General features: G+C 36.3%; 1 long non-coding RNA gene across 1 annotated transcript in view; it reads left to right on the top strand.

Moving 5' to 3' along the window:
* The window catches only part of LOC139704212 (uncharacterized), a 36,182-nt gene extending 15,441 nt beyond the window's left edge, over positions 1 to 20,741 (top strand). The window contains exons 2-3 of the long non-coding RNA XR_011706228.1: positions 17,358 to 17,392; positions 20,403 to 20,741. This is a non-coding gene — a long non-coding RNA (uncharacterized lncRNA). The remainder of the gene's footprint in view (positions 1 to 17,357; positions 17,393 to 20,402) is intronic.
* The last annotated feature ends 2,940 nt before the right edge of the window (positions 20,742 to 23,681 follow it).

Here is a 23,681-nt window from a genome sequence, read left to right as displayed (position 1 = left end):
ATTTTCAAAATAACATACTAGTACATGGATAGGATAAAACTTGCTTCTTGGTCTGTCATCAAAAGAGAAAGAGCTACTTATACTTGAAGCTATCTTGCTAAACTCTTAGTAGTCTTCCTAAAGATTAGGCAGTCTTTGAAAACAGAGATCTATACAGCGAGTCTGATAGAGTAAAAACAAACATAAAAAATTCAAAAGAAAAATTGCTGAGGGACCTGCCATTGTCCAGCATCGACTGTTGAAGCTTGAGGGCATGGAGAAACCCCTTCACAGATGGTTTCAGAGAAGAACATCTGCTTTATTGTACAGTAAAAATAGCTTTTATAGTAGATATGTGCCAATTTACATATAACAGTCATGATAGACCAGAGGTGATACATAACATAGAATAACATACCATCTTATGGGAATCCAGACACCAAGAGTCTAGAAATTGACATGTAGGCTGAACTTGCACCTACAGAGAAAATACTTGTCAAAGAGAAATTGGACTTGCCAATATTGTGACAGCATTTTGTCCCAAAACATAGCATTCTATATTAGGATTTCCCTGATGCACAATGAGCAAGACACCCTGGTAGGTCCAAGATCAGGGCCTGAAACAGTTCCCAACTCTAAGTCTTCAACAACCTGAGTTATTAAGACAATTTTTTGTTCAGCTTCAGGCATACAGTTAATAAGACTTTTGATAACAAACAAGGTTAACAAGAGAAGTATACCTAATAATGCCATATGTTAACAGACTTTTAAGGATTAAACCATGAAATTAACTTTTGTCATTGGTCAAGTAAGTGTGTAGCCCACCTTTAAAAGAAAATGGAAACCATAGGCATCTTAATTTGAATAGAATTATTTTTTACAATTTGGGCAGTCAGATTAAAGAGATTTTGTTGAAATTGATTGTCCCAAGGTCCATGAATATAATTTGACACAATAGTATAATTTTATAGAGAATCATTTTAGGAAAAATGAGTTCAATAAATGGGCATAAAATACACATCACAAAGCAGTCTTTAAGTTTGATGTAAAGCTTTGATTTTTTATTTATATATGACAGCAGAAAGCATTATAATTCTTACTACACATATATAGCACAATTTTTCTTATCTCTGGTTGTATACAAAGTATATTCACACCAATATGTGTCTTCATACATGTGCTTTGGATAATAATGATCATCACATTCCACCATCATTTATAGTCTCATGACCCCTCCATTATCCTCCAACCCCTCTGCCCTATCTAGAGTCCAACTATTCCTCTCATGCACCCTATCCCTACCCCACTATGAATCAGCTTCCTTATATCAAAGAAAACCTTCAGAATTTGGTTATTTTGGATTAACCAACTTCACTTAGCATTATCTTCTTTCACTACATCCATTTACCTGCAAATGCTGATTTTATTCTCTTTTATTGCTGAGTAAAATTCCATTGTGTATCTATGCCATTTTTTTAATCCATTCATCTATTGAAGGGCATCTAGGTTGGTTCCACAATTTAGCTATTGTGAATTTTGCTGCTATAAACATTGATGTGGCTGTGTCCCTGTATTATGCTGTGTTTAAGTCCTGTGGGTATAGATTGAGGAGAATATAGCTGGGTCAAATGGTGGATCCCTTCCCAATTTTTCAAGAAATCTCCATACTGCTTCCCATACTGACTTCCAGATTGGCTACACCAATTTTAAGTCCCACCAGCAGTATATGAGTGTGCCTTTTCCCCAAAATTCACCCCAACACTTGTTGTTTGTCTTTAAAATAGCTGCAATTCTGACTGAGGTGAGATGAAATATTAGTGTAGTTTTGATTTGCATTTCTCTAATTCCTAGTAATGATGAACATTTTTTTATGTATTGATTGATTGATTGTAATAATCTTCTGAGAAATGTCTCTCCCGGTCCTTCACCCATTTATTTATTATGTATTTTCTTGTGTGTGTGTGTGTGTGTGTGTGTGTGTTTAGCTTTTTGAGTTCTTTATTTACCCTAGTGGAGAGTGCTATATCTGATATGAGAGGGGTAAAGACTTGCTTTCAAGATGTGGACTCTCTATTCACTTCACAGATACTTTCTTTTTTTTTTTTTTTTTTTTTTTTTTGAGAAAAAAACAATTAATTTGAGTTCTTCCCATTTATTGATTCTTGATTTTAATTCTTGTGCCACAGGAGTCTTTTTAAGGAAGTTGAGGCCTAATCCCACATATGAAGATTAGGGCCTACTTTTTATTCTATTAGTTGCAGGATCTCTGGTTTTATTCTTAAGTTCTTGATTCATTTTGAGTTGATTTTTGTGCATGGTGAGAGATAGGGGTTTAATTTTATTTTGTTGCATATGGATTCCCAGTTTTCCCAGCATCATTTGTTAAAAAGGCTATCTTTTCTCCAATGCATGTTTTTGGCACCTTTTTCCAATATAAGATAATTGTAATTTTGTGGATTAGACTCTGTGTCCTCTATTCTGTACCATTGGTCTACCAGTCTGCTTCGGTGTCAATGCCATGCTGTTTTTGTAATTATTTCTCTGTAGTGTAGTTAAGGGTCTGGTATAGATCACTCTTTCTGCTAAGGATTGATTTAGTTATTTTGGGTCTCGTATTTTTCCAGATGAATTTAATGGTTGCTTTTAATTTCTATGAGAAATACCATTGGAATTTCGACTGGAATTGCATTAAATATGTATATTGCTTTTGGAAGTATGGTCATTTTGATAATATTAATTCTGCCCATCCAAGAGCAAGATAGAACTCTCAATTTTCTAAGGTCGTCTTTGTCTTCCTTCTGTAGGGTTCTGTAATTTTCATTACATAGATCTCTCACCTTCTTTTAAGTTTATTCCCAAGTATTTTATATTTTTGAGCCTATTGTAAATGGGGTAGTTTTCCTTGTTTCATATTTCTGAGGATTTATCAGTGGTATACAGAAATGCCTTTGATATGTGGGTGTTGATTTTATATCATGCTACTTTGCTGAATTTATTTGCTAGTTCTAGAAATTTTCTGGTGGAACTTTTAGGGTCTTCTAATTATAGAATCAATTCATCAGCAAATAGTGCCAATTGGATTTCTTCTTTTCCTATGTGTATTCCTTCAATTTCTTTCATCTGTCTGATTGCTCTGGCCAGTGTTTTAAGAACTATGTTAAATAGAAGTGGTGAAAAGTGTCACCCCTGACTTGTTCCAGTTTCTAGAGTGAATGCCTTCATTTTTTTTTTTCCATTTAGAATGATATGGACCTGGGGCTTAGCATAGATAGTATTTATGATTTTGAGATATATTTCTGTTATCCCTAGTTGTTCTAATGTTTTGAATGTAAAGAGGTACTGTATTTTGTCAAATGCCCTTTCTGCATCTATTGAGATGTTCATATGATTTTTATCTTTAAGCCTATTGTAATGAATTATATTTATTGATTTGTATATGTTGAACCAACTTTGCATATCTGGGATAACTCCCACTTGATCATGGTGCACAATCTTTGTGATATGTTTTTTTTTTAATTTGATTTACCAGAATTTTATTGAGAATTTTTGCATCTATGTTTATTAGAGATATTGGTCTGAAGTTTTTTTTTTCTTTTTATCTTTTTTTTAAATGTGTCTTGGCCTAGTTTTGAAATAAAGATGATATTGGCCTCATAGAATAAATTTGAAAGTTCTGCCTCTTTTTCTATTTCCTGAAATAAATCGAAGAATATTGGTACTAGTTTTTCTTTAAAGTCTTTTAAAACTTGGCTATGTATCCATTTGGTCATGGGCTTTTCTTGGTTGGTGGACTTTTGAGGGCATCTGCTATTTTTTTTTTTTCACTTGAAACTGATCAGTTTAAAATGTTTATATCATCCTGATTCAGTTTGGGCAAATTATATGACTCTAGAAATTTTTTTGAAGCTTTCAATATTTTCTATTTTATTGCAGTACATGTTTTCAAAATAGTTTCTAATTATCTTCTATATTTCCATAGTGTCTGTTATGATATTTCTCCTTTCATCACATATGTTAGTGATTTGGGTATTCTCTCTTCTTCTCTTCATTAGCATGACTAAGGGTCTGCCAATTTAATTATTTTTTTCAAAGAACCAACTTTTTGTTTTGTCAATTTTTTCAATTATTTCTTTTGTTTCAATTTCATTGATTTCAGCTTTGATTTTAATTATTTTCTTCCTTCTGCTGTTTTTGCAGTTGATTTGCTCTTGTTTTTATAGGGCTTTGAGATGTAATGTTAAGCCATTTAATTGTTGACTTTTTTTTTCTTTTAAGGAATAAACTCCATGCAATGAACTTTCCTCTTAGAATTGCTTTCATAGTGCCCCAGAAATTTAGGTATATTGTGTCTGTATTCTCATTTACCTCTAATTTTTTTTAAAAAAATTTTCTCCTTGATGTCTTTGGCAACCCATTGTCCATTCATTAGAATATTATTTAGTCTTCAGGTGTTGGAATGGATTTTTTTATTTTATCATTGATTTCTTATTTCATTCCATTATTTTTTGATATAATGCAGGGTAGTATCTCTACATTTTTATATTTGCTAAGGGTTGCTTTGTGGCATAGTATATGGTCTATTTTAGAGAAGGATCCATGTGCTGCTAAGAAGAAAGTATATTCTCTCATTGGAGGATAAATTAGTCTATATGTTTCAGTTAAGTCTATGTTATTTATTATATTATTGAGTTCTATAGTTTTTTTTTTTTTTTTTTTTTTTTTTTTTTTTTTTTTTGCTCAGCATCTGTTTTGAAGGTCTGTCTAGTGAAGAAAAAGAAGTGTCAAAGTCACCCAAAATTATTGTGTTGTGGTCTATTTGACTCTTGAATTTGAGAAGAGTTTGTTTGATGAATGTAGATGCTTCATTGTTTCAGGTATATATATTTATAATTGTTAAGTCATGTTGGTGTATGGTTCCCTTGAGTAGAAGGTAGTGTCCTTCTTTATCCTTTTTGATTGACTTTAGTTTGAAATCTACTTTATTTGATATGAAGATGGAAACTTCTGCTTGCTTCCACAGTCCATGTGGGTGGTACAATTTTCCCCCACTCTTCACCTTCAGTTTGTGGATATCTTTTTCTATGAGCTGAGTCTCTTGTAGGCTGCATATTGTTGGTCTTTTTTTAATCCAATCTGCTAGTCTATGTCTTTTGATTGGTGAGTTTAGGCCATTAACATTCAGCATGATTATTGAGGCATGACTTGTGTTCCCAGACATTTTTGTTTATTTTTGATATTTAATGTGATGTGGTGAGCCATTCCTATAGACCGTGGCCGCCATTAGTAGATGGCGCTGGCTTCCACTGTGGTCTGTGACAAACAACTCCTTATCTAGGAGAGTTGGCACATGATTTTTCACCACCCTGTGAGAAAGCTCCACGCGGCAGCTTTGCATTGGGGCTTGGGATGCTTTATTAAGGCTGGGAGGGGCATCCGAGGGTGAGAAGAAGAAATATCAGGGACCTGAATAAACTGCTGAAAGAAGATTCCTGAGTTGCATCTTCCTTGCGGGCAAGGGGTCGCGACAAGTGGTGCCAAGACCCGGGAACCAGAACTTTCAGCAGTCAGGGGTGGTGCACCGGTTAGTCCCAAGTAAGTGGGATCCGCGACCAAAGCGGGGTTAGTCCCAAGTAAGTGGGATCCGCAACCAAAGCGGGGCAGCTCCTCTGTAAAGAAAGAGAGAGCATTACATTTTATTGCAGCTGCACTGTGTACTTTCGCTTTTGTTTTCTGTGTTTCTTTTGTTGTGTCATTTCGCTTTTGTTTTTTGTGCTTCTTTTGTTGTTGTGTCATGGGTGCTGCATCTTCAAGTCTGCTTCTCCTGGCCCTAGATGGCCTGTTACGTTCCAAGGGCCTGGAAGTGAAACATAGTACTTTACAGAGATTTTTACAGAAGATAGATATCGCTGCACTGTGGTTTGCATTTTCGGGCAGCCTTACTGTACCTAGTTGGGATAAATTAGGCAAAGATCTTGACTTTGCTTCTGAGCAGGGCATATTAGAGGGTGGGGTGATACCCCTTTGGAAAATGGTCCGTAGTTGCCTTACAGATGGTAAATGCCAAGAAGCTGTGAGTGAGGGTCAGGCCGTTCTTGAACAACTACATGAGGAAAAATCTGAAGGATCACATAGTGAAATGGCAGAGAGTATCAAAAATAACAGTAGTGAGAAGGCAAAAGAGCCTGAAGATAAAAATAGGAGAAGGCTCTATCCAGACTTGACCGAATTCAAAACATCTGAGGACACAAGCGGCTCAGAGTGTTCTGAGGACCTTGATATATTGTTGCAACAACTACATAAGATAAAAATGAAAAAGAAGAAAAAGGAGACACAAGGCGCGCATGCCTACTGTAAGAAGGGGGAGGGATCTAATATTGGTCAACAGAATTCTGAGGAGGAGGAGGTTGAAAATTTAGAAGAAGATATGATGCCTGTTGCCCCACCCCCGTATGTGGGGGGGAGCCAAGGTTCCGGGAGGTCTTTTCATGCGCAAGTTTGGAGGACAGTTAATACAGATATGGGACTTGCATACCCTGTATTTCAGGACAATAACAGGGGAAGATATCATGAGCCTTTAGACTTTAAGATAGTTAAAACCTTGGCAGAATCTGTCAGCACTTATGGCATAGATGCCGCTTTCACTCTCACTCAGGTGGAGGGACTTACTAGATTTTGTATGACTCCCTCAGATTGGGCTAGTCTAGTCCGCGCTTGTGTTTCCCCAGGGAAATATTAGGAGTCCAAAGTTGGCTGTTTAATGTTTCTGGCATTACCCAAGACTCGGAGCGAGGTAGGAGGCTTAAAATTTTTGCAAATAATTCACAATTATCTAATGCTACATTACCCTCCGCAGCAGTCTGTCTCCAATCTCCGTTCCTGTTTCTTTTGGCTAATGTTACATTACAGGGGATGCTTAATTGTTCTAATGTTACTTGCTACTTGTCTGAGTGTTGGAATGGCTCCTGGACTATGGCAGTGATTATGAAAATTCCAACCTTTGTCCCAATCCCAGTCACTGCGGACCCAGATAAATTCCCCATTGTTGAGCTACTTAGAGTCCGCAGGGATTTTGGAATTACGGCAGCTATAGTGACAGCTGTGGCAGTGTCTGCTGCTGCAGCGGTTACGGCCGGAGTGGCCATGGCCAGTCAAGTACAAACTGCTGCCACCATTAATCAAGTTGTTCAACAAACTTCCACTATACTTGAATCCCAAAATACAATTAATCAACATATTTTGTCAGGGATTTTAGCTGCCAACCAAAGAATAGATTTACTCCAAGCTCAGGTAGAAGAATTGGCCGACTTGGTGCTTTTGGGTTGTGTTGACCAACGTGCACATTTATGCATAACCTCTGTCAGATTTAATGATTCCAGGAATGCCTCCCGCATCATTGGCGAATATTTGGCCGGAAATTGGTCCATGGCAGCGGAAGACATGATCCAGTCTCAACTAACCCAGATAGCTGTCTTGAACAGTACCCGTGTCGATCCCGTGACTTTGGGTCAATTCACCGATTGGATATTTTCTGCTTTTTCCTTCTTCAAAGAGTGGGTGGGGGTAGGCATTTTTGGTGCAATGTGTTGCTTCGGTGTTGTACTTTGTTTGTGGCTTCTCTGTCGCTTTAAAACTCGCCATGCACAAGAAAAGGCTATGATTGTACAGGCTCTTGCGGCCTTAGAAAATGGCAACTCACCTCAAGTCTGGCTTGCGCATTTTAAGCAGTAAACCTTTGACATGGTCGTTACACCCCAAGTTATTATAACATTGCACTGGGATCGACATGACTTTCCTTGTCATTCTCTTAGTGTTGGAAAGCCCTTGCACTCTGCCGGTCTTACTGCCATTGCACGCAGATGGGTTTCCACACTAGTGCTTTTCTATCGTCTTAAAGTCCGTGCCTTTCTTTCAGGGTGCTGTCAACTTGTTTGTCATTATAAACAGCCACAGTTCAGCCTCAGCTATCCCCCTTCGTCCACCATCGTCACGATACAGGATGCGAGGCAAGGCACTGCACTTGGGTGATCCTTGACGTGGACCTCAAGGAGAGCATGTCCTATTGCATGCGGGTTAGATGCGTCCACGCCCCGCCCCACGAAAAAAGGTGTCAGCTGATATGGCCTCGGGTCTGGGGAAGGGCCCTCCTTAGGACTGAGTCATACTATGCAGCCACTTCTGCACAGTGGGATAGGACCTCTACTCTCGCCTGTATTGTTTTAAGAAAACAGAAAAGGGGGAACTGTGGTGAGCCGCTTCTGCTGTTTCTGCAGACTATGGTCGCCATTAGTAGATGGCGCTGGCTTCCACTGTGGTCTGTGACAAACAACTCCTTATCTAGGAGAGTTGGCACATGATTTTTCACCACCCTGTGAGAAAGCTCCATGCGGCAGCTTTGCATTGGGTCTTGGGATGCTTTATTAAGGCTGGGAGGGGCATCCGAGGGTGAGAAGAAGAAATATCAGGGACCTGAATAAACTGCTGAAAGAAGATTCCTGAGTTGCGTCTTCCTTGCGGGCAAGGGGTCGCGACAATGTGACTTGGTTTTTCTTCTTGTTAGATTTTACTTTGGTGTAATCCGTCCCTCTGCTGATTTTCATCATTGTTTTTCATTTCTTCTTCTTGGAATTATTTTGCTGAGGATTTCTGTAGTTCAGGCTTTCTAACTGTAAATGTTTTAACTTTTGTTTTTCATGAAAGTTTTTTATTTCATCATCAAATCTAAAGCTTAGTTTTGCGGGATATAAGATTCCTCATTGGCATTCATTTTCTTTCACAGCTTGGTATATGTTGTTCCACAGTCTCCTGGCTTTGAGGGCTTGGGTTGAAAAATCTGCAGAGATTTGAATTGGTCTCCCCCTATATTTGATCTGATTTCTCTCTTTTGTGACTTTAAAAATTATATTTTTATTTGATATTCTGGACATTTTCATTATAGTGTGCCTTGGTGTAGATCTGTTGTAATTTTGTACATTTGGTGTCCTGGAAGCCTCTTGTATTCGGTTTTCCAATTCATTCTTCATGCTTGAAAAATTATCTGATATTATCTCATTGAAGAGATTGTGCATTCCTGTGGTTTGAAACTCTGTGCCTTCCTCTAACCCAATAACTCTTAAATTTGGTCTTTTGATGCTGTCCCATTATTCTTTTCTGTTCTGTTCATGATGTCTAACTGCCGCAGTCTGGCTGGGCACAAAATCACGAGCCACTCAAGCAGGAACAAACTTTATTTCCAAAACTCCCACGAATGCCAAGCACACGGCCTTCTCCCAGGACACACTACACCAACAGGAAATCCCTCCTCCATAATTCCCTCTTACCGCACTTCCCCAACCAATGGGAACTCAGCAGTGGTCTAATCTCCAATTGAATGCACATCTTAACATAATCATTATCATCTCAATCGCTTGCTGGCGTCACCTTTCAACCAAAAATGCCATGCATCATTCCTACTTGGCTATGGCTCTCAACATCTAACTATCTTCGCTGTGTGATCAAATTTATTTTCTAGATTGTATACTTTGTCTTCATTATCTGACATTCTTTCTTCCAAGTGATATAGTCTATTGGTTATGCTCTCTGTTAAAATTTTTATTAGATTTTATCCTTCATTTCAAGGATTTCTGACTATTGTTTTCCAGAGTCTCTATCTCTCTCTTAAAGTAATCTTGTGCTACCTGTATTTTCGCTCTTATATTATTGTTGAAGTGATCAATTTCTGCCTGTATTTGCTCCTTTAGGTAATTTATAAATTCACAGATCATTTTAATTATAACATTTTGAACTCCTTCTCTGACATCTCATCAACTTCACTGTACATGGGTTCTGTTATTATAGTGTCCTTGTTTGGGGCACTTTCCTCCATTATTTTTTCAAGTTGTGTTGTGTCTTCCTTTATTGCAGTGTGGATCTGAGATATTACATTTTTTCCAATATTCTTGTAGTACCTATGCAGATTGTCTGTACCTTGCCTCGATGTTGGGCTTCCAGACTCTACTGGTGTCCCTCAATGAGTGCTTCTGCATACTAAATCTGGGTCCTGCATAAGTTGGTGTGGGTAAATGTGGGCAGCCAGTTTGAATGTTTCACATTCTCCTCCCTGGAGCTGAGAGGCTCTCACCATCACTACATTATGAAGTGACCTGGACATTGTCCCAGTCCTGGAGGTTGAGGATGCATCTTCAGAGATAGACATGTCACCCCATGGATTGAGCTATGCTCACCTGTTCTTTTGTGATATTACCCCTTTTCTCTGTTTGGGGTAGAATGTTCCATGGAAATGCCCTTGTGTGTCCATTTCTCTTGCTCTGGTTTTGGGTATAGCCTTCTTAGATGTCAGCCAACCTGCTGACAGCAGACTTCAGAAAGATAGACTCAATCCCTGAAACCAGATCCTTTGCCTCATTTGAATGGATTCTCCTCAACAAAAGGGTTCAGTATGCACTCACTATCTCTCCAGACACTTAATGTCAGAGGAGGCATCACAGGACTCCCCCAAAAAGGTATCTCTGTCTCTTGTGTGGTTATTTCATGCTTCCCAGTTGCCCTGGAGTTACCCTTAGTGTTTTTTATTATGAGAAACATGACAGGTAAATATGGGCCACTGGGCTTGACTTCTCTTGGAAGTCAGGTGGCTGTAGGTGGTCTGGGCTGAAATCTGGCTCCCACAATACTCTGTTGGTCAGAAGGGGTGGTTCTGCTCCAGAGGATAGGCTCTGGTGGGTGTCTTCCCCACGAGGGTAGGGTGGAATAAAACTGCTGTGAGCCTGGGACCACCAGGCCAGTGTTGATTTTTTCTTCTTTAAGGTTATTTTGTTGCAGGAGATGGCCACATGTAATTTTTTATTGATTTTTTTGAATCTCAAAAGCAGAGCTTATTTGTTGTATTATGTTGTTATGAGCAAAAACTAAATAAAAATAAAGAGCTATCTCTCACCATGCACCAAACTTATCTCAAAATGGAACAAGTACCTAGGAATTAAACCAGAGACTCTGTGTCTAATAAAAGAAAAATTAGGTCTTGATCTTCTTCATGTGGGATTAGGCCCCAACTTTCTTAATAAGACTCTTACAGCCCAAGAATTAAAACCACAAATCAATAAATGGGATGGAATCAAATGAAAAAGTTTGATTTTGTTTTTCTAGGGCTTTGAGATGTAATGTTAAGTCATTTAATTGTTGACTTTAACTTTCTCAGCAAAAGAAATAATCTATGATGTGAACAGAAAGCCTACACCATTTAAACCCTCACATATAAGATACAGCACTAATCTCTAGTGCATATAAAGAAATCAAAATGCTAAGCAACAAGAAAAACCCAAATAATCCAATCAACACATGGACTAAGAACTGGAACAGGTACATATAAGAAGAGGATACACAATCAATCAACAAATATATATATATATATATATATATATATATATATATATATATATATATATATATATATATAGATATATAGAGATATAGAGATATAGATATATAGATATATAGAGATATAGATATATATATTGCTCATCATCTCTAGCAATTTGAGAAATGCAAATCAAAACTACTCTAAGATATTATTTCACATTAGTCATATGGTAAGTATTGTGAAGACAAACAACAATAAATGTTGATGAGGCTGTGGGGAAAAATGTACTCATCCATTCCTGGTAGGACTACAAATTGGTGCAGCCCATATGGCAAATAGTATGGAGATTCCTTGAAAAGTTGGGAATGAAACCACCATGTGATCCACCTCTCCTTCTCCTTGGTCTATACCCAAAGAACTTAAAAAGCGCATACTTCAGGGACACAGCCACATCAAAGTTTATAGCAGAACAATTCACAATAGCTAAACTGTGGAGCCAACCTAGATGCCCTTCAGTGGATGAATGGATAAAAAAAAAATGTGGCATATATACACAATGGAATTTTACTCAGCAATAAAAGTCAATAAAATCATGGCATTGGCAGGTATATGGATGGCATTGGAGAAGATAATGCTAAGTGAAGTTAGCCAATTCCCAAAAAACAAATGGTTAATGTTTTCTCTGATATAAGGAGGCTGACTCGTAGTAGGGTAGGGAGGGGGAGCTTGGGAGGAACAGATGAATTCTAAATAGAACAGAGGGGTGAGAGGGAAGGGGAGGAGACAGAAAATTAGCAAGGATGATGGAATGTGATAGACATCATTATCCAAAATACAAGTATGAAGACACAAATTGGTTTTCATAATACTTTATGTAAGAACAGAGATATGAAAATTGTGGTATATATGTGTAATAAAAATTTTAAGGCATTCTGCTGTCATCTTTTATTTTAAATAAATTTAAACAAACAAACAAACAAACAAAACAACAATAACAACAACAACAACAGCTCTGTCTGGCAAGGGAATGGAGAAGTTCCAGGGTACTTTGGAGAAACCAATTCAATGAGAAATGTCTGCAAACAGTTGAGAATTATTGCTAAAAATTTGAGAAAATGGTCCATCCCTTTCTACACCTATAAGGAAAGGAGCATGAGCCATGAAGGTCCACAAAGAAATAGTCTGTATACTATTAATGATTAAAGTAGCTAAAGAATAAATTAAGAATATTGAAGGCTGGGAGACATTTTGATGTGAATTTTTCCCATCTGCTCAAATTGCTTGACCAACACTTTGACATCACCACAGGTATTTAGATGTTGTGGTTCATTGTCATTGATGATGCTTTCTCATCTTGAGAGTCAGTTGCTACAACCAGGGAATCAGCCATCAAGTGTTGCACAAGTCTTGCTGGGATCCAGATTGGTCTCCATATTCTGGAAAAACACAAGCAAAGGCTTTCACTAGGGTTAATACAGGGTCTAGTGGTTGCCATTGTTGTTTTTGAGGATATTTCCAGACCACTTATGGTAACTTGAGGGGCTTGTTAATGGCTCCTAATATTTCTGTATTGAGTTATGATTAACATCATCAAATTTCAAAAAAATAATATAAGGTAAATAAAGCCATATTGGTTAACATATGAGGAATTGCATTAGTTAGCAAGGGATTCCATCTCTAATTTTTGTTATTTGAGCCATAAAATTTTGATGGGCTGTCTCCACAATGGCTTGTCCTTGAGGGTTATAAGGAATTCCAGGAAAATATTTAATGTTCCATTGTGCACAGAATACAGCAAATATTTTGAAATTATAAGCTGAACCATTGTGTGTTGTGACATTATGTGGAAAACATTTTGCACAATGCATTTGAGCATATGTTGAATGACATGATTAGTTTTTTCCCGAGCCGTAGGAGTAGCTGTAAGTAGTCCAAAAGATGTGTCAATTGTGACATATAAATAGTTGAATTTACCAAACAAGGGTATGTGTATGACAACAATCTCCATAAAAACAATGCCTTTAAACCCCATGAAATGACTCCTTGAGTTTGTCAGCCCCCTCACCCCAAAAGAGAAGCATAACTTTTACAAGTTTTCACTATCTGTTTAGTGTGTAGGATACTGAGTGTAGGAAACAACTGTTTGAGGGAGTGGACTGAATGATGGAATAGAGCATGTAACTCTTGCAGATTCCCAATCAGTGCCATATACACTTAACATGGCTTGATCTGTTAAATTATTAAACTTTGAGAGAAATCCAAGTAAAACAGTATGTGATGAATCCAGCCTAATACCATCTTAAGACTGGGAGCCATCTGTCACAAGGTCATGAAAAGATCATTTCTGTTTTAATGTAAAATACTAATTTTTCTATTTGGCCTGGTCACACTTTGGTGTTTTAAACTTCCTTGAACTCCTGCCCAAGCTTTGAACTTACTTATGCCTGGCTCTCCCTGACCAGATAACAACCCTTCCTAAAAATCTCAGCTGTTCCTCATTAATACTGATGGTGAAATCTGAGTTTACTCCCTACCTTGAGATGTTAAGACATGTGGATCATTAACCTGCTATCTGCCTTTGTATTATGCTTCCCAGGACACTGTCAGCTGTAAGCTGCCTAGACATCTATCTTTGTAACTTTTTATGTTATAAAAACTTCCCTGCTCTTAGACCAGGCACTATCCTCTGGTCCTACTCTTGGGTGAGGCAGTTCTCTGATAAGCTCTTTTGTGAACACAATATAAGCTTGTTTTAATTTGGTTTAGAATTAGAGTCAGTGGTCTTTGCGTTGCATTCTGGGTTCAACATATGAGCTCTGATATGAGTGATGAACAGTGAGTTAGTACATTTTTGGAGCACTCTTTGAGAAGAAAAAAGGAGTATATCCAAAGCTGATTTTGCTTTCCCTTTAATAATGGAACAGGGAAACCTGGCTATAAGTTAGGCACAATAAACACTATCAGTAAATATATATATATATATATATATATATATATATATATATATATATATATATATATATATATAATGACTTAGCTTCAAAGACCCAAGTCGTTGCCTGTAACTCTAATAATTGGGTTGAGGCAGGTAGATCCTTGTAAGTTCAGGTTTTGTATTCATCCATGGTAAGATTACAAATAAGAATTAATAGGCCACCAGAATAACTGGCATCAGTAAACATAAGGTCAGCTCCAGGAATTTATTTATCACAAATTATCTTTAAAAAATAAACTGTTTTATCAATTAAATCTTGGATAGGTTTGCAATGAGGTAAACCAATGGAAAAGTCATAATTGAATCCTGAAACAAGATATTATTTTTCAAATGGAGGTTTACTTTCAGTTTAATTAATGGCAAGACTAATTTATCAGGTTTTAGCCCAAAGAATTGAAGAGTCCTAGTGTGTAGTTGTAATACCATTAGACAAAACATACTAATTTGGTGGTAATTTTGAAAAGAAAAAAAAGCAGCAGAAGTGTATAAACTATAGAAATAATGTCCTTGTCAGGTCATGGCTAAGATGCAAATCAGGCCATTGGCTAAGATGCAAATCAGCAAGCTGATTATTAACCTTTTATAAGGCTTTATAAGCTTCAGGAGTTAATCTTCTTAAAGACAAAGAGTATAGATCATTCCCCAAACATTGGAACAGAGGAGGTAGAGCCCTTCAAAGAACCTGTTGAAATGTAGGCAAATTTCTGTTTCCTAAAACCTTTTGTAAATCATTTAAAGTAATGGGAGATTTTATGTAAATTTTGGGAGCCTGTACTAAGATCTCTGCAAGAGTTAATAAATGATTCACAAAAAGTGAAAATGGGCTAATTTTTGAACATTTCCTAGAGCTCTATTTAAATTAATTTCTTTAAGTGTTAATTGGACTTGTTGAAAGATGGAGTCTAGACCTTGTGCAAAGGGGTGAGCTAAAATAATGTCATCCATAAAATGTATAATCATGAGGCCTGGTACCTTGAAGAAAGGCTCCAATGCCTGGAATATATAATTTTGACAAATAATAGAACTGGTTTTCATGCCTTATTTTAAGCCTAAAATTGCCATCTCTGACATCATACAGCTTGATTTAATATATGCAGAAGGTGTCGACTCCTCTAGATGGCACTGTTGCAACATCTGTGAGATAGAAGGATATAAGAGCTTATAGCCAAAGAGGAGATTCCTTGCTCTTTCTACATTCTTTCTCCTGTTCTTTCTCCATTTCTACTTAAATCTCAACATCTCACATCAGATACCCCTTTTCTTCTACATCTGTGTTACCCTCCTCTTGCTCACTATTTTTTGTTCTTGTTAGCTTTCCCTGTTTTCTTTCTGATCTTCTCTTGCGATAGCTGTTTCTCCCAAACAACAGTGGGCCACTGCTGCGATCTCTTCTCCACCCGGAGTGAGACAATAACAGCGAACAAAATAACTTAAAAGAAGTTAGAGGCTTGTTTATATGTTTGCAACTCCTGTTGAGGAGCATTTTTCAGAGCCAGTTGGTTGCCAGATGTTGGTATTGAATATTCCTTCCAAAGGAAACCATGAATTTGTAGATAAAAATTCTTGCCAAAAAGTATCTAATTCCTCATACTTTACTTTTATATCCTGGGCGTTTAAATGCTGTTGAGTAATTAGTAGATGAGCATGTTTATGTTAACCAGGTAAATTACCCTTTGCCCTGACCACTTATGTTTTGAGCTTTGCATTTCCTTATAGCCAGGGATCCCTCAAGCAAGATCACCTGATTATCCAATGTTTGAGAACCAGTATGTTGAAGGGCCTGCCCTTCCAACATCTACTGTGGGAGCTTGAGAGCATGGAGAAACCTCTCCAGAGATTGTTTCAGAGAACAGCATATGCATTATTGCACAGAGAATATAGCTTCTTAAATCTATATTGAGTGAGTATGTGCCAATTTACATATAACAGTCATGATATGCCAGAGGTGATTCACAACATAGCATCTTATGGGTGTCCAGACATCAAGAGTCTAGAAACTGATATGTAGGCTGACCTTGCACCAACAAGGGGAATAACTCCTTGTCAAAGGAACAAGGAAGTTGCACTTGACAGTGTTCTGACAAAAATTTGTCCCCAAACATAGTATTCTATGTTAGGACTTCCCTGCTGAACAATGAGCAAGATAAGCATCCCTCCATGTAGTTCCAAGGTCAGGTCGTGCAACAAAAACTGGAACTAAAAATCTATAAAGACTTACTTAGAACTAAGGCCTGTTTATCTGAACCTTTATGCTAGTGACTCTTGAGTACCTGGAATTGTTTCTTGTAACAAAATCAGTAATGCATGTTTATTGGTCATGGCACACACTACCTTCAAATAGTTAAAAGGAAAATATGATTTGTAAAGGGAGAAAAGTACACTAGTGAATGAAAAAAAAACTATACTAACTGCATATCTTGACCATCACTATACACATATTCTGCATAATTTCAGTGCAAAGGCCTTTACTATATGCTGGAATACTTGCTCTTGACCTCTCTTGGCCTTCTACCTCTCTGTAATGACTTTTAAATGAATGCCCTACTGCTCTGTTCTGTCTAGTAAAACCTTATGCATCTCTTCCCGACCTGGAGTAGATTTTCAGACTTAACCCATTAAATTCCCAAGAACTCAATTCTATGACTATTTCAATGAAATTGATACAGGTACATTGAAATAGGTTTGAACTTATCATTGAGAGCTTATATATTATCATGTTGCTGTTAATCAATATTATATTTATTTTAATGTACTTATAGTCTTATAACCATTACATATCACATAATTAAATGTCATATACTGTATTTAGGTTTCTATAGGTGTTGCACATCTGGGACGATGGGACACAATTTCTCTCCCTTTTTTGTTCTCAGTAACCTTGTAGAACTGCTATAACACTTACATGACTTGTGTGCATGTAGGCTTGTCTGTTGGCGCCCTCTGCTGGCCTAAGGCCAACACCCATCATTAAGGTGTTGGTCTTAATGATTATTTAAGTACCTAAATTTTGTCTTCTATCTCTTGCAGCCTTGACAGCAACATGAGGAAAGCCCTGATAGAGGGTGAGAAAACTTGTGAAGAAGAATTGACCACATTTGCCCAGCTGCAGAGCCAGATGTTTAGTAGAGCTCACCCAAGATTCAGTTAGGTACCTAGTCAAGAAGCAGCTAACCATGGGTACAGGAGTGAGCAAAACTGTCCTCAACATTAACATATATACAAAAAACATTTACATATATACAAAAAACATTTACATATATACAAAAAACATTTACATATATACAAAAAACATTTACATATATACAAAAAACATTTATATATATATATATATATATATATATATATATATTTTTTTTTTTTTCTTGAGCCACTAACATTTTTGGGTGGTTTATTACATAGTAGTAACTAACTGATATAAATCTGGGTTGCAGGTATGTCTGAGAGGGTTTTAAAAGAAAAGACACTTGGTTGAAACTTAGCAGCCCTCAATTCCAATTCTGTCTTGAGCTGGCTGATCTTGCACAAAACACCTTCACAGTGCTTTAGATTTGAGGTTCATGTTTCAATCTTTTATGTAGAGACTCCCAAATTTTTTATTCTACCATTCCTCCCAATAAATAGTGACAAAAATTGGTTAATTTTGGAAATTTAACATTTGCCGATTTTCCAAAGAATCTGATTATAGACCAAGTATTACAAATTATAGAAAGTTGAGCTGATGTGTTCTTACCTTAAGCCATTCCTTAAGATGTAATTTTAAACTAAATCCTTAATGAGAACTTTCTATGACTTTCATTTTCTTTAGATTTTGTCACTGTATGTATGTTTGTAAAATTCAAACATGCAAAATTTATTAAAATAAGCTCCCTTGTGGATCAAAGATTTATTGAACACTGCACTTCATCATTATCCCAAAAAGAAACACAAAACAGAGATATAGTAATGCAAAGAAAAGAAAGAAAGAAAGAACCATTTCAAAAAAGTGCTTCTTCAAAATTCATCAAGTTTTTAAAAAATAATTGATTACATTATTAAAGATCATTGCTTCTCAACAATTCTAAATTCTGGAAAATTATAATTGACTCATATAATCAAAGCTAGTAAACACACACATTTGGGCTTATACAGGGAGTTCACATGATAGAGATTATTTTTAGGGTAGGCAATGATTCTTAATATATGGTGATTAGGGTGCTCTTTGGGTATCCAAAAAAAAAAAACAAAAAACTACAAACATGCTACTTGGAAACATGTTATTTACAAAAATCACACATACACACATATTCACCTAGTATTTTTTTATACTTTGCCTTGTCAACACCATGTAATCACCATTCATATGAAAGAGGATTTTTGACACTATTAATCCGTGTATCCACAGAACAGACAGTAGAAGTCCACTTCCCATGGCTGCAGCTCACACAAAGAAAAAGTGCTAACATCAGCCATTTGAGTACATATGCATAAGACATCTCTTGGGAAGCAAATGACGTTCAGAGGAAGGTTCTGCACAGATCCACCCTGGCTAGGAAATGGAACCTGAGATTTCAGAGATTGCAATGGCCAGAGGTTCTGGAACATTGTGCTGGGTGAGAGGCAATGTCTGCTCAGTATCAGTGGCATCAGGAACTTCCCTAATCATTATGCAATATAACTTTATGGTTTCTCCCAACCATATAGTTCCAACCCTGATTCTCAGACCCCTTTAGAAAATCTTTAAGCTACCTAATGCTGTTCAATAAATGTTTAAGTCCTGCAACTAAGTATTCTGGCAGATACATAAAGTACAAATTTTGCATCTTATTCCAAGATATTTTAAGGCCATTAGAGGATCATGTATAACTTGGTTCTTTTAGAATACACAGTGACTTACACATTATAGTGATAGTTGAAGACATCAAAATGTAATGAAGAGTGGAGTCACAGGGCTTTTTGGACTGATAAAATAACTTTAAGCAGAGTGAGCAGTCTGTTTGACCACTTCTTACCAGCCCACTAAGAATTAGGTAATGTGGTTTCTGTATTGAATATGGGCAGGACCATGACCAATTGCATCAGTGTTAAAGAAGCTTCGTGACTTCCAAGAATAAATCAAATGAGACAATAGACACACCTCTGCCTTATATACTGAGATACCCCAAGCCATCATATAAAAAAAAAAGTCTGGCTACATAAATACCACATGCTGAAGGTAGCTGAGACCATACCTATGAGTCATATTAGGTGATCTCACTGACAGACCCAGCTGAGGAATCGGTTGTGAGATATAGTCTGATTTTTTTTTTTAATTGACACTTGCATTGTCTGGTCTTCCCTTGACTTTCTTACCATGATTTGATTATTGTAGGAAAGCTAACTCTTGCCTGGCCTTGCCTTATCTGGCCTTGCCTTGCCTCTGCATGGCATGGCTGCTGAGAAGTTAAGACTTGCTTGGCCTTGCCTAGCATGACCTTGACTTGTCCTTCCAGCCTTGTCATGGCTTGTTCATCAGGGGAAGCCAAAGCTTGCCCTAACTTGAATTGATGGCTTGCTTCTTTGACCGACCATGCTTTAGCTATGAAGGGGAAAACCAGACTTGCCTTGCCTTATTATTTCTTTTTCCTTTGATATCCCTTGCTGTGATTGAGCTATCTAAGAAAAGCCAAATTTTCCCTGGTCTGGCCCAAACTTTCATGGCTTGGTCATGAGGGAGGCCAGGCTTTGCCTGGCCTGACCTTGCCTTCTGTATCAGGAAAGCCAACCCTTGCTTGTTTTTCTTCCTCACCTTACCTTTCTTTTCTTGCATTGCTATGGCTTGGCTACTGAGGGGGAAACAAGCCTGGCCTGTCTGCATTTTGCCATGCATTGCCTTGAGATGGCTGTCATTGGGAAGCTAAATTTGTCTCATTGTTCCTGTCTTTGCCCTTAGCTTTGCTATGAAGAGGAAGCCAAGCCTTTGCCTTCCTTGTTGTTTTGTCTTATAAAGACTTGACTGTAGAGGGGAAGATGAGCTCCCCTTGCCCCATGCTGCTTTTCTTTTACTTTCCTGGGCTGTCAGAAGGAAGCCTCACTTTGCCTTCTTTTCCTTTCCAGGTCTAAGAAACCTCTGTATTCTCAAATATTGGTATTAAGGTTCTTATTCCAGCTGCCAAGAAGGGGAATAACATGGTGGAAGGAGACAGACATCATTATACAAAATACATGTATGAAGATGTGAATTTTGTGTCAATATATCTTATATATAAACAGAGATATGACAATTTGTGTTATAAAGGTGTATTCAGAATTGTAATGCAAAAAAAGAGAGCTCAAGTATAATGGCATAATTTGGCATGAACATACTTTATATACAGAGTTATGAAAAATTGTTCTGTGAATGGATAAATATGAATGCAATGAATTCCACTATTGTCATGTATGTAAGAAATAAATAAGTAGATAAATATATAAATAAAATAATACCATGTTACATTTCTTTTTTTATGTTTTAAAACTCAAGGAATACTCAGAAATATTCCTTTTTGGTTTTTTTCTCTCTTTTATTGAGTGATTTCCTGCTTGCTTAAGCACACCCCTATATTAACTATCTCATAAAATATACATTATTTTAGTATCCATTAAATATAACGTACCCATTTTTATAGTCTCTTCAGCATTGTTTTGGCCATACTTACCTCTACATTATTTGCAATATATTAAATATGTTATATATAAAAACAATTGAAAACAATGCTAATATATATATATATATATATATATATATATATATATATATATATATATATTTGAATTTATTATTATATATTATATATATTTGTTTTCAATGCTAAATATATTTTGTATATATATATATATATATATATATATATATATATATATATATATAAAATATTGATAAGCCCTATTATATTTGTTTTCACTGCTAAAGATTGACAACAAGGCTTTCTTTAAAAGGCATAGCAAAATGTCATAATGGGGACAGATCTCATTTTGTTCTTCTTTGATTTTATGTTTCAATTATAACAGGATGATTGTGTAGTGTATGTATAGCATTTTTTCTGGGTGCTACTATGGACTGAACCCAAGATTACATTACTTCTGAGCTGTACCCTCCAGCCTATTTATTAACTCTTAGTTTGAAACAGGGTCTAAGATTCTTAATGAGTTGCTGAGGCTGGCTTTGATTTTGTATCCTCCTGATTTATTCTCCCATTACTGGGATTTCAGGCCTGCACCATTATAACCATCCACTATTTTTTTTAACATTACATGCATCTGGCCCAGAAACCACATTAGACCAAGGTAGTTAATAATAAATTCAAAAAGATATAAATTAACTAAAAGACCCCTTGAATATTTCTTTGTAATATATTATAAAAGCTAATTTTAAAATTTTATTCATATGTGCACATAAAAGCTACATGAAGAATAAATATTTCAAAGACAATATTTCTTTGTAGACACAAATTAGCTTATTACAGGATATTTTGTACTATTCAAATATGCAAATTGGTCATATGGATTAATTGAATTCAAAAACAGAAATAAAAGAGGAGAAAAATTTTAAGTAATGTCATTTAGAAACCTGAATTTTTGAAAATTTTACATAGTCACCTAAAAAATGTTGTGTGCCACAAGTTGACATATGCTTACAAAGGAGCAAGAGAGGTACATAAATTACCTTTAAAGTGATTTGCTACATTAGCAGAAAATTGGATATTGCATGAAGATCAGGAAATTAATGCCTGTAGACCAATCCACAGCATGGTCATATGTGTAAATAAAGGCATCTTTTTGACTCTTTTGTTTCATTTTATAGCTGCTAGGCATCAACCTCAGGGACTTTCATGCACACTCATAGTAGGCAATCACCCTGTCACTATTCTAATAATAACCAGATTTGGAATGGGTCCATTCCGATTCATTTATTGTCTATTCAGATTTCAGACAATAGCAACCGAAATTTATTGCTTACTAATTCCTAACATAAATAAAATTATTATTTTCCAAATTCATCTCTTATTCATATCTCATTGTGATTTTAAGATATTGAGGATTTTTAACAATATATCAGGTTTTCTAAGTGAAAATTATAAGATTAATAATAAAAAACTTTTAATCTTTCTTGTGTATATTTCATTTATCTCCTTTCTTTGCTTAAATGTTTCTATTTTCTATATAAGTATATAAACAGCATTAGCTGGCATGCCTCAGGTTCAAGATTTTAATTGAAAAAATTAAGTGTTTTGCCATCTACAAATGGTGCTGTCTCCTGATTTGCAAAAGAGGTGCTCATTTCTTTTTTCACTTTCAGTGCTGTTTTAATTAGAAGTACTCACCAAGATGCACCTTTATCTGTACTCCTCATTAAACTGTTGATTAGACATGAGAAGAATCTCTTTAACGTATGGATTTCTATATCTAGAATGCATTTTTCTTGTTTTATAGATTCTCTTTACAGATGTTGTAATTAGATTTTTCCACTTCCATTCATTTTTACAACTTTTAATCCATTGAGTTTATATTCATGTTTTTTGATATTAATAAAATAAAACACCAAGACTTCCATGATAACATTCTGCAGTCCAGAAAATATTGAAGCACCTTATAATCTAATGATCTGATCCTTAAATATACATGGAACTCAGTTATTAATCTATATTGTCTGCTTGCCCACCTAATGGTAGCTTATAGTCCCCTTTCTGATATAATTTATCCATTCATATGTGTTACTTACTGAGTTATTTTTATTTGTTTGAAATTTATTTTAAAAATAGTCCTCCTTCTTGGTTCTCAAGTGAATTGCTATTAATTACCTGCCATATTCTTTTGTGATTTTGATTAATCTATTCATTGGTATAGGAGATTGAACTCAGTGGTAGTCTTTCACCAAGTTCCATCCCAAACTTTTTCATATACTAATCTGACACAGAGTCTCATTGTTGCTTAGGGCCTTGCTAAATTGTTGCAACTGGCCCTGAATTTGTGATCTGAATCAGCCTCCCAAGTAAAATCATTTGGAAAAATGTACATGTCAATCTCCTGAACTTTTTGTTTTTTTAAATTATCTTTACTGGACTGTGGTTATTATTCTTTCTCAATACTAGTATTAAATTTCCACTTGCCTTATTTTTTTCCCTTTATTTAAGGTTGAGAAGCTTGGCACAGTGCCTCATGCCCTTAATCCCAGCATGGTAGAGGTGGAAGGAAGCATAGCATCCTAAGTTGGAAGCCAGCCTGGGCACTTAGTGTCTCAAAATTAAAAGTGGTCATTTTAAAAGGATGGTGTGTACAGCTCAGTGGTGGAGTACCCCTGGGTTCCATCCCCAGTACTGAGGTTCAGGGAGATTGAGAACTAGAAATTTAATGATC

Source organism: Marmota flaviventris, unplaced genomic scaffold (assembly GCF_047511675.1).
Source record: "Marmota flaviventris isolate mMarFla1 unplaced genomic scaffold, mMarFla1.hap1 Scaffold_45, whole genome shotgun sequence".
Classification (NCBI taxonomy): Eukaryota; Metazoa; Chordata; class Mammalia; order Rodentia; family Sciuridae; genus Marmota; species Marmota flaviventris.
This window is presented reverse-complemented; position numbering and strand designations above follow the sequence as displayed.